The following is a 9,805-nucleotide window of genomic DNA, read 5'->3' as shown; positions in this document are numbered from 1 at the left end:
CATATTCGGGTGGTCTAACCCCTCTGGAGCGCTTTCAGGTTCGGAGGGGTGAAAGAGATGCGATGCAATGCCATGATTCATTCTTCGCCTACCAGTTTCCAGGAGCCACTACTGCCTAACCCAAGACATTTTGGGAGGCCATGCACCTCATATTTGGGTGGCCTGACCCCTCTGAAGATCCTTCGGGCACTGCAGATTCCGGGGAGACAGCTACTGGATTCCCACTGGCAGGACGTCTTGACAGATATGCTTCAGCCGGGAGTCACCTCGTCCGAACCTCTCCTCCCATCTAATGAAGCCCTTATAGACATCCTGCTTGGGGCCTAGTTCAAGCCCTGCACAGGGGCTCCTGTGCACAGGACATTGCCCACCGCCATGGCCCCACTCCTGGGAACCCCAGCTTCGTCACTCAGCACGCCACCCTGAAGAGCTTGGAGGTCCAAGCCTCCACCTCCAGGATCAAACCCGGAGCGTTCTGTACCACTCCGTCGGATAGGGGTTCCAAAAGGCAGGGTATCTTTGTCAACAGGATGTGCTCTTCAGACAGCCTAGCACTGTGGCTTGTGAACACCAAGTGCCTTTTGGACCAATACACACATACTGTGTAGGCCTTGGTTGCGCAAGTGCTGCCTATGGTCTTGGATGAGGTCCGAGCCATACTCACCCAAGCTATATCAGACGGGCAAAATACAGCAAAGTTCACCATCAAATGTGGACTTGACACAACTGACTTACTGGGCAAAGCTATTGGCCCTTCTACACCATGCTTGGTTGAGACCCAATGTCTTTTCAGGGGATACCTAATCTTCCCTTATAGATCTGCCCTTTGATGGCTCTTTCCTTTTTGACAAAATGGCAGACTCAGTGCTGGAGTGCTTTAAAGACAACAGAGCTACAATCAGTTCTGCCTTTCACCCCTTCTGTGGCTACGAGAGGGGCTACCAACCACGTCCGTTCCCACCCAGTAACCAACGTCAAAAGGTTTCCAAGCCTGTTTTGGCTGGGGATAAGGATCCCAGAACACACCTAGGAGCACCAGCCAGAGGATAAGTAAGCCCCCACCTCCCTCCAGCAGCCAGAGCCTCAAAGCCCCTATTGTTTGTTCTTATTCCAACAAAGGCGCCCTTTGGGGGGCAGGATCCACGATCACCTGCCCCACTGGCAGTCCATAACATCAAACAAGTGGGTTCTACAAATATTCCAGAGCACCTACTCCATCCCCTTTCTGGAAAACTTCCCCCATGCCACCCACTTACGACCGGCTGACGAAGGACCATCTATCCTTGCTTCATCAGCAAATGATGGCTCTTTTAGCCACACGAGACATTGAGAGAGTGCCTTAAACAGAAGTAGGTTGTGGTTGCTATTCCTGCTACTTTCTGGTGCCTAAAGAGAGACGGAGGCCTACACCTTCTTCTAGACCTGTGTCTTCTCAACGCCTTACTGAAGAAGAAAAAAATCAGAATGCTCACATTAGCTCAGTTCCTGTCTGCCCTGGACCCTGGATGATGGCATTGGACTTAAGGGACGCCTATTTCCACATCCCTGTCTTGCCTGCCCACACGTGTTACCTGAGGTTCATGGTGGTCCACGAGCACTTTCAGTTCACTGTGCTCCCTTATGGACTTACCAGCTTCCTTCAGGTGTTCACCAAGGTGATGACGATGGCTGCAGCACAATTGCGGCAACCATCTCCCACCTCCAAACTACGGCGGACCTCTTACTTTCGTTGAGGTTCACTATCAACGTGCCGAAGTCACACCTGACTCCCTATCAGATGCCTCCTTTCATCTGGGCTATTCTGGACACAGTGAGTTTCACGCCTATCCTTCGGAGCAGCGAGTCCATGAAATTCAGGATTTGATTCTGATATTTTAGTCTCCATCATGGATTCGGTGAGAGCGACTCTGAGGCTGTTGGCCTCATGGCCTCCTGCTAGTGTCACATGCCCATTGGCATATGTGGACTGTGCAGTGGGACCAGAAGTGCCAGTGGGCACAGCATCAGGGAAATCTCTCCAACCTAATTCATATCTCAGAAAGAACTTCATATGACCTGTAGTGGGGACTGACAAACCATGATTAGGTCAGCAGCAGACCCCCTCTCACTTCCTAACCGTAGCTGACTGTAGTGACAGATGAGTCACTCCTGGTATGGAGTGGCCATCTGGGAGAGGTGGAAATTAGAGGCCTCTATTCTCCAACAGAGTTTGGGCTCCACATCAACCTGTAGGAGCAGCGGGTGATCCGATTGGCATTGAAAGCCTTTCTTCCTTCGATGAAGGGAAGGTTGGTGCAGGTGTTCACGGACAACACCACCGCCATGTGGTACTGCAATAAATAGGGAGTTGTGGGGTTGTGAGCCCTTTATATATTCACATTAAGGGCTAATGAAAAAACTTTTTCCAATGCCTAGAAGGGTAAAGAGGATTCAGAGTTAGAGTAACTCCTCCTATTTATAATCAATTAGTCACTTTAAATTACTCTAACAGACCAACAGTGGTCGATATGGATGCACTATAGTGGGAAGAGATGTGAAGGATTTAGGTAAGGTAATCTCTTTTTCTTCACCAAAAGGTGAGCAAGGAAAATCTTCCTTTTTGTTTAGTTACCCTCACACACCCTAGTGGTGTCATGCTTCATCATCGGGTCACCCGACGCCTATAAGTCGGGGTGGGCTCAACCACAGTGTTGGGAGCTCTTGTTAGAAGTTTATGACCTGGGGGGCTGAAAGATGAAAACACCTCAGACAGATCCCCGGTATCCCTTTATTTTTGGGTCTGTCTGGGTTAATAAAAAAAGAATATTGGGTCTTATTGGAAGTCTTATGGTCCTAAGACCCTAGTGCCAACATGTTTCAGTCCAATAATGGCCGTAAAGGTCCAGGACTTTCTTCAGGGCAAAGTAGGCCTCCCTAGGAGACAGGACAAAGGGGGTTCCCTATCCTGTGCGTAGTGCAAGGGCAGAGCAGCTGCTCCTTGTGTAAGTGATTGATTATTTATCAATCATGTGTCATCCTCCATCTGCAAAGAGAAGAACAAACAACAAAGAAACAAACAACATACATTTGTACGGTATATTAATAGTATTTCTATAATGCTGTGTCCCAAAAAGCGTGCTTTGGAAATTAACAAAAAACCACACGTGCCAAATTGTTTCTATGACATAGTGGTAATCAATTCTTTCCAAACATGTGCCACTCATATCCATATCTTCACATAATATTTTTACGTGACAGATGATTAGTGTGGTGGCAATTTTACTCAAAAACTGGCAATTGATTCTTGTCAGTAAGTCTATATATTCCCGATTAAATCGCTCTACACCTCGCACTCACTCAACACTCACACCGTGCTTGTGAATAAAATAATCATAGTCTCTAGTCATGTACGATTATCATTATCTCTCCTTATAATGGTTTGTGCAGAAAAACTCAATGAAAACTTCCTTACCAAAGTCTTGAAGGGTTTCTGTGTCTCTAGGGACCGAAATGCATCTAGGGGTAGCTCTATAGTCAAACCCTAATGTTATGACCCCAAGTAGGTAAGGGAAATGTAAGAAAACAACGTGAGAGATTTTTTGGATCGCTACACGTAATGTGCGCCATTACGTCATATTGACCGCGCCGACTAGCGCCTACCAATCAGTGTTACAGAGAATACGGAAGTACAAAAACCCGGCACCTTCGCAATACCAACGCGAAAGCCGGGAACCGAAGCAGAGTAGGTGTGCAGGCGGGGAAGGACTCTTGACGAAGTAAGTTACGGATAGGTGTATGGAGATCTCCTTTTATCGCTTTTAATCGTGTTTCCCCATAAGGGGAACACGTGGGAATACATACACATGTTTGGAAAGAATTGATTACCACTATGTCATAGACACAATTTGGCACGTGTGGTTTTTTGTTTATTTCCAAAGCACACTTTTTGGGACACAGCATTATAGAAATACTATTACTATACCGTACAAATGTATGTTGTTTGTTTCTTTGTTGTTTGTTCTTCTCTTTGCAGATGGAGGATGACACATGATTGATAAATAATCAATCACTTACACAAGGAGCAGCTACTCTGCCCTTGCACTACGCACAGGATAGGGAACCCCCTTTGTCCTGTCTCCTAGGGAGGCCTACTTTCCCTGAAGAAAGTCCTGGACCTTTATGGCCATTATTGGACTGAAACATGTTGGCACTAGGGTCTTAGGACCATAAGACTTCCAATAAGACCCAATATTCTTTTTTAATAACCCAGACAGACCCAAAAATAAAGGGATACCGGGGATCTGTCTGAGGTGTTTTAATCTTTCAGCCCCCCAGGTCATAAACTTCTAACAAGAGCTCCCAACACTGTGGTTGAGCCCACCCCGACTTATAGGCGTCGGGTGACCCGATGATGAAGCATGACACCACTAGGGTGTGTGAGGGTAACTAAACAAAAAGGAAGATTTTCCTTGCTCACCTTTTGGTGAAGAAAAAGAGATTACCTTACCTAAATCCTTTACATCTCTTCCCACTATAGTGCATCCATATCGACCACTGTTGGTCTGTTAGAGTAATTTAAAGTGACTAGTTGTGAGCCCTTTGTCAAGAGATCCTGCATCTCTGGATAGGGCTGGAACTTCAGGGCATTTCCCTGGTGGTTCAACACCTGGTGGGTTCTCTGACCAGGGCAGAGGAACTCAGCCGTCGATGCCTAGAGGATCACAAATGGCATCTCCATCCAGAGGTGGTGCAAAGTCCCTTTCAAAAGTGGAGAGAGACTTGGTAAGATCTGTTAGACACCACTGCGAACATGCAATGTCTGCAGTTTTGTGCACTGGAGTTTCCAAGGCGGCTCTTGCTCGGAGACGCTTTTCGTCTGGAGTGGAGCTCTGACCTCCTGTGCGCCTTTCCACCAATACCACTCTTGCACAAAGTTCTTAAGACGAACAGGGACGTTTGGGCCTAAGACAATCTTGTGGCTATGGATTGGGCACTGAGAGTCTGAAATCCTGAACTTCTGAGCATGAGCATTGGTCCTCCGATAAGGCTGCCACTTCCGGAGGATCTTCTGTCGCAGCACCAGGGCAGGGTACTGCACCCAAACCTGTGCACACTTCAATTTCATTTTTGGAGATAGAATGAATAGCGACAGTTGACAGCCTTTGACCTCCCTCCCAAAGTCTGTGATGTTATTCTGGTAACCAGGCGTCCCTCCACCAAGATGGTATATGCCTGCCTTTGGTAAAAGTTCATGGCATGGTGTTTATCCTAGGATATTGACAGTTTGTTCTTTCTCTCGCCCACCAGTTGTGACAAGGTTCCTCAAAGGACTTCAGCATGTTTCCTCCCAGGCCATTCATCATGCTACAATGGGATCCTAACCTGGTCCTAACTTTTTTTGGGTGCGCCCATTTCTACCCGCTACACAACTGCCCACTTTGTTTGCGTACCATCAAGATAGCTTTTCTAGTGCCTATAATATCAGTCAGGAGAGTCAGCGAACTGCAGGCACTCTCTGTGCACCCTCCTTATACATCATTTTACCTAGAAAAGCTGGTTCTTAGAACTCATGCTTCCTTCCTTCCATAAGCTGCGACGCCTTTTCAAGTAGGCAAAAACATCTCCTTGCCTACCTTTTTTAATCCGTGTTGGAAGGCGGACCCCGAGGAGTCGGTGAGACCACCAAGGGGGGCCCTCTCACTGCACGAAGTAGCCGAGCGCTGCCGAGAAGTCTCCTGAGAGATCCTTCTCCTATCACGTACTAGCACAGTAACACCACCACACCGGACTCAAGGAGGTTGTCTCAAGACAAGCAATTCTTTATCAGCAATAAAAAGGTTACGAGGTCAATATTTACACGAAGGGATCGAGGGATCCACCAAAAGTCTCAGTGTCTCTTTGGAAGGGTAGGGGTAGCGGGACAGTCTTTGGCAGGAGTGCGGTACGAGGGTACCTGGGGCCCAGTTCTTATCCTCAAGCTGGAGGACCTCCGGATCTCGGATGGGTCGAGCCGCGACGGCGTCAGCAGGGCTCTGGCATACAGTTCGTGGAGAGCCGCGATTCAATCAGCAGGGCTCTCAAGATGGTTTCTGCTCAGCTCGAGCCGCGACGTCGTCAGCAGGGCTCCGAGGAAGGTTTCAGCGAGGTTGGGCCGCGACAGCGTCAGCAGGGCTCCGATGTTCCAGGTGGTTCAGAAAGGGTTCACAAGAAGGAGCCGCGACGCAGTCAGCAGGGCTCGTGATGGTTCCGACAAGAGTTCTTCTCCGTAGGGTCAGCCGCGATTCAATCAGCAGGGCTCTCGACTCCGGGATACAACTGCCGAGCTGTGGTGGGGTCGCCCCAGATATAGGTCTGGAGCCCTTTGATGTCCGGACCTATGCGCCCGAGGGGGCGGAGTGGCCGGGTGGAGGTGGCCAGACGCCCAGCAGGAGAGGCGCCAGGCCCATGGGAGTTGCAGGGCGATCACACCTCGAGAGGGGAGGACAGTTGGGGGTCCCATCGATACTGTCCTCCGCCGGGGGCGATGAATGCTTCCTGCGGCACCCCCTGGCCAGTTCGTGGTGCCTCGATGTCGGGGCTTCGCTGGGGTCGAGGCCGGGTTGAGCGGGGTCGCGCCGGCTGGTGCACGGTGTGACGTGGATGCCAACAAGATGGCGGAGCCACGAGGAGTATGAGACCACGTGCAGCTCCGGGTGAAGGGCCTTGGTGCAGTTCAGACGGGTGGCCCGTGACGGCCGGGGCGGGGAACGGGCACAATCCAGGGGGTTAAGGACCACGCCACGAGGCCGGGTCCAACAGGCGTCCCCCCCAGCCGAAGGCATGGAGAGTCACCCATCTCCTTGGGGATTCTCCTCGTCAAGGCGGAAGAAGCGGGACAGGCCGTCGGCGTTGGCGTGGTCATTGCCGGGCCGGTGTTCGACGTCAAAGTCCATCCCTTGTAGCGAGATGGACCATCGCAGCAGCTTGGGGTTCTCGCCCCGCATTCGCATTAACCATTGCAAGGGCCGGTGGTCGGTCTGGACCCGGAAGTGGGCGCCAAAGAGGTAGGGCCGGAGCTTCTTGAGGGCCCACACCACAGCGAAGGCCTCACGCTCAATAGTGCTCCAGCGTTGCTCTCGGGGCAGTAGTCGTCGGCTGATGAAGGCCACTGGTCGGTCGAGCCCCTTTTCGTCGGCTTGGGATAGGACGGCCCCGATCCCATACTCGGAGGCGTCCGTCTGTACCACGAACTCCTTCTGGTAGTCCGGGGCCTGCAGCACCGGAGCAGTACACCTGGCTGTTTTTAGGGTGTCGAAGGCTGTTTGGCAGCGGGGTGTCCAGTGTACCTTCTTGGGCTGCTTTTTGGACGTTAACTCTGTGAGGGGGCCAACAATGCTCCCATAGTCCCGGATAAACCGCCGGTAGTATCCGGTGAGGCCCAGGAAGGCCCGGACAGCGGTCTGGGTAGTGGGGGGTTCCCAGGTCTGGATGGCATCTATCTTCGCTTGGAGGGGGGCCACCTGCCCGCTCCCCACTTGATGGCCCAGGTAGGTCACGGATCCGTGGCCGATTTGACATTTGCTGGCCTTGATTGTGAGCCCGGCCTGCTGGAGGGCGGCCAGGACGGCCTTCAGGTGAAGGAGGTGCTCGGCCCAGTGGTTGCTGTACACGGCAATGTCATCTAAGTAGGCCGCGCTGAAGGCCTCAAGCCCGGCCAAAACCTTGTTCACCAGTCTTGGGAAGGTGGCCGGGGCGTTCTTCATTCCAAAGGGCATCACCCGAGAGTGGTAATGCCCATCCGGAGTCGAAAAGGCGGATCTTTCTTGGGCGCCGGGGGTGAGCTGGATTTGCCAGTACCCGGCGGTGAGGTCCAGCGTGCTCAAGTAGCGAGCGGCCCCTAGGCGGTCGATGAGTTCGTCGGCTCGGGGTATCGGGTGTGCGTCTGTCTTGGTTACTGCATTCAGGGCTCGGTAGTCCACGCAGAATCGCAACTCCGGGGGGTGACCGGGAGCTGCGGCCTTGGGCACCAGGACGACAGGGCTGGCCCACGGGCTGTCGGAAGGCTCGATGACCCCCAGGGCCAGCATCTTCGCTACTTCGGCCTGGATGCAGGCCCGCACTCGGTCAGGCACCCGGTAGGCTCTGTGTCGTATGGGGGGGCTCTCCCCGGTGTCGACGTCGTGGACGCACCAGTGAGTCACCCCCGGGGTGAGAGAGAAGAGGGCTGCGTAGTCCCGCAGTAATTGCTGGCAGTCGTTGCGCTGTTCCGGGGTCAGGGACGAGGCGAGTTGGACCCCTTCGATTGATCCATCGTGAATGTCGGATTGCAAGAGGTCGGGCAAGGGCTCGGAGTCGTCCTCGCACCCCTCGTCGGTCGCCAGCAGCAGGCTCAGTTCGGTCCGGGCGAAGTGGGGTTTTAGCCTGTTAGCATGTAGGACCCGGAGGGGGTTCCGGGGGGACTCCAGATCGACCAGGTAGGTGACGGGACTTTTCTTCTCCACCACCTTGAAGGGCCCAGTCCACTTGTCCTGGAGGGCGCCGGGTTCGACCTGGGCCATGACCCATACTTTCTGACCTGGCTCGAATTCTACAGTAGAGGTGTTGCGATCGTACCACCGCTTCATGTCCTCCTGGCTGGCCTCGAGGTTGGCTTCGGCCATGGCTCGGAACTTGCGGGTCTGGTTTCGGAGGGTCAGGAGGTATCGGTAGACGTCAGGAGGGGCGCCTCGGGGCTTCATCTCCCAGCCCTCCTTGACCAGGCTGAGCGGTCCGCGGACCGGGTGTCCATACAATAGTTCAAACGGGCTGAACCCCAGGGACTTCTGCGGGACCTCCCGATAGGCAAACAGGAGGCAGGGCAGCAGGACATCCCATTTCCGCCTGAGGGGTTCTTCCAGGCCCTGGATCATCCCTTTTAATGTTCGGTTGAACCGCTCCACCAGTCCGTTCCCCTGAGGGTGATAGGGGGTCGTGAACTTGTATGTGACCCCGCACTGTTGCCACAGGGACCGCATGTACCTGGAGATAAAATTTGTGCCGCGGTCGCTCACCACTTCGCTGGGGAATCCCACTCGGGAGAAGATCCCCATCAAGGCCCGGCCTACCACAGGGGCCGTTATAGTTCTTAGCGGGACCGCCTCCGGGTACCTGGTGGCGTGGTCCACGAGGACCAGGATGAAGCGGTGGCCCAGGGCGGTTTGGGGGTCCAGGGGTCCCACAATATTGATTCCGACCCGCTCGAACGGGGTGCTGACGGCGGGAAAGGGCTGGAGGGGGGCCTTGACCCGACCCCCCGTCTTTCCGCTGGCTTGGCAGGTCTGGCAGGACCGGCAGTGGTTGTCCACATCTCTCCGCATCCGGGGCCAGTAGAAGTGGGTCACCAGACGACTGTACGTTTTGTCTTGCCCCAAGTGTCCGGCGAGGGGCACGTCATGGGCCAGGTTGAGAAGGAACTCCCGGAAGCGGAGGGGGACCACCAACACGCGGCTGGCCCCGAGTTCTGCTACTTTCTGTTCACTGTACAACAGGCCCTCGGCCCAGTAGATCCAGTGGGTGCCGGTCTGGTCACCGTTGGCTTGCGCGGTCGCCTGTTGTCGGACCCCTTCGAGAGAGGGACAGGACTGTTGCTCTTGCTGGAACTGCTCTCGAGTGGGGCCCCCTTCGTGTTGCCATTGCGTCAGTTCTGGTAGGGCGCTCGGAGAAGCCATCTCTTCGGGGGAGGATTCGCTGGGCCCAGGGTCGGTGTCCGCCTCCTCCTCGCTGCTGGTGGGAGGGGGTGTGAGCCCCTCGGGTTGGGCGGTCCCGGAGGTCGAGGATGAGCGGGGTGCCTGGGCGGTCATGGACCGGG

Source organism: Triturus cristatus, chromosome 3_2 (assembly GCF_964204655.1).
Source record: "Triturus cristatus chromosome 3_2, aTriCri1.1, whole genome shotgun sequence".
Classification (NCBI taxonomy): Eukaryota; Metazoa; Chordata; class Amphibia; order Caudata; family Salamandridae; genus Triturus; species Triturus cristatus.
The sequence above is the reverse complement of the archived record's forward strand: the minus strand, read 5'-3'. Positions refer to the sequence as shown.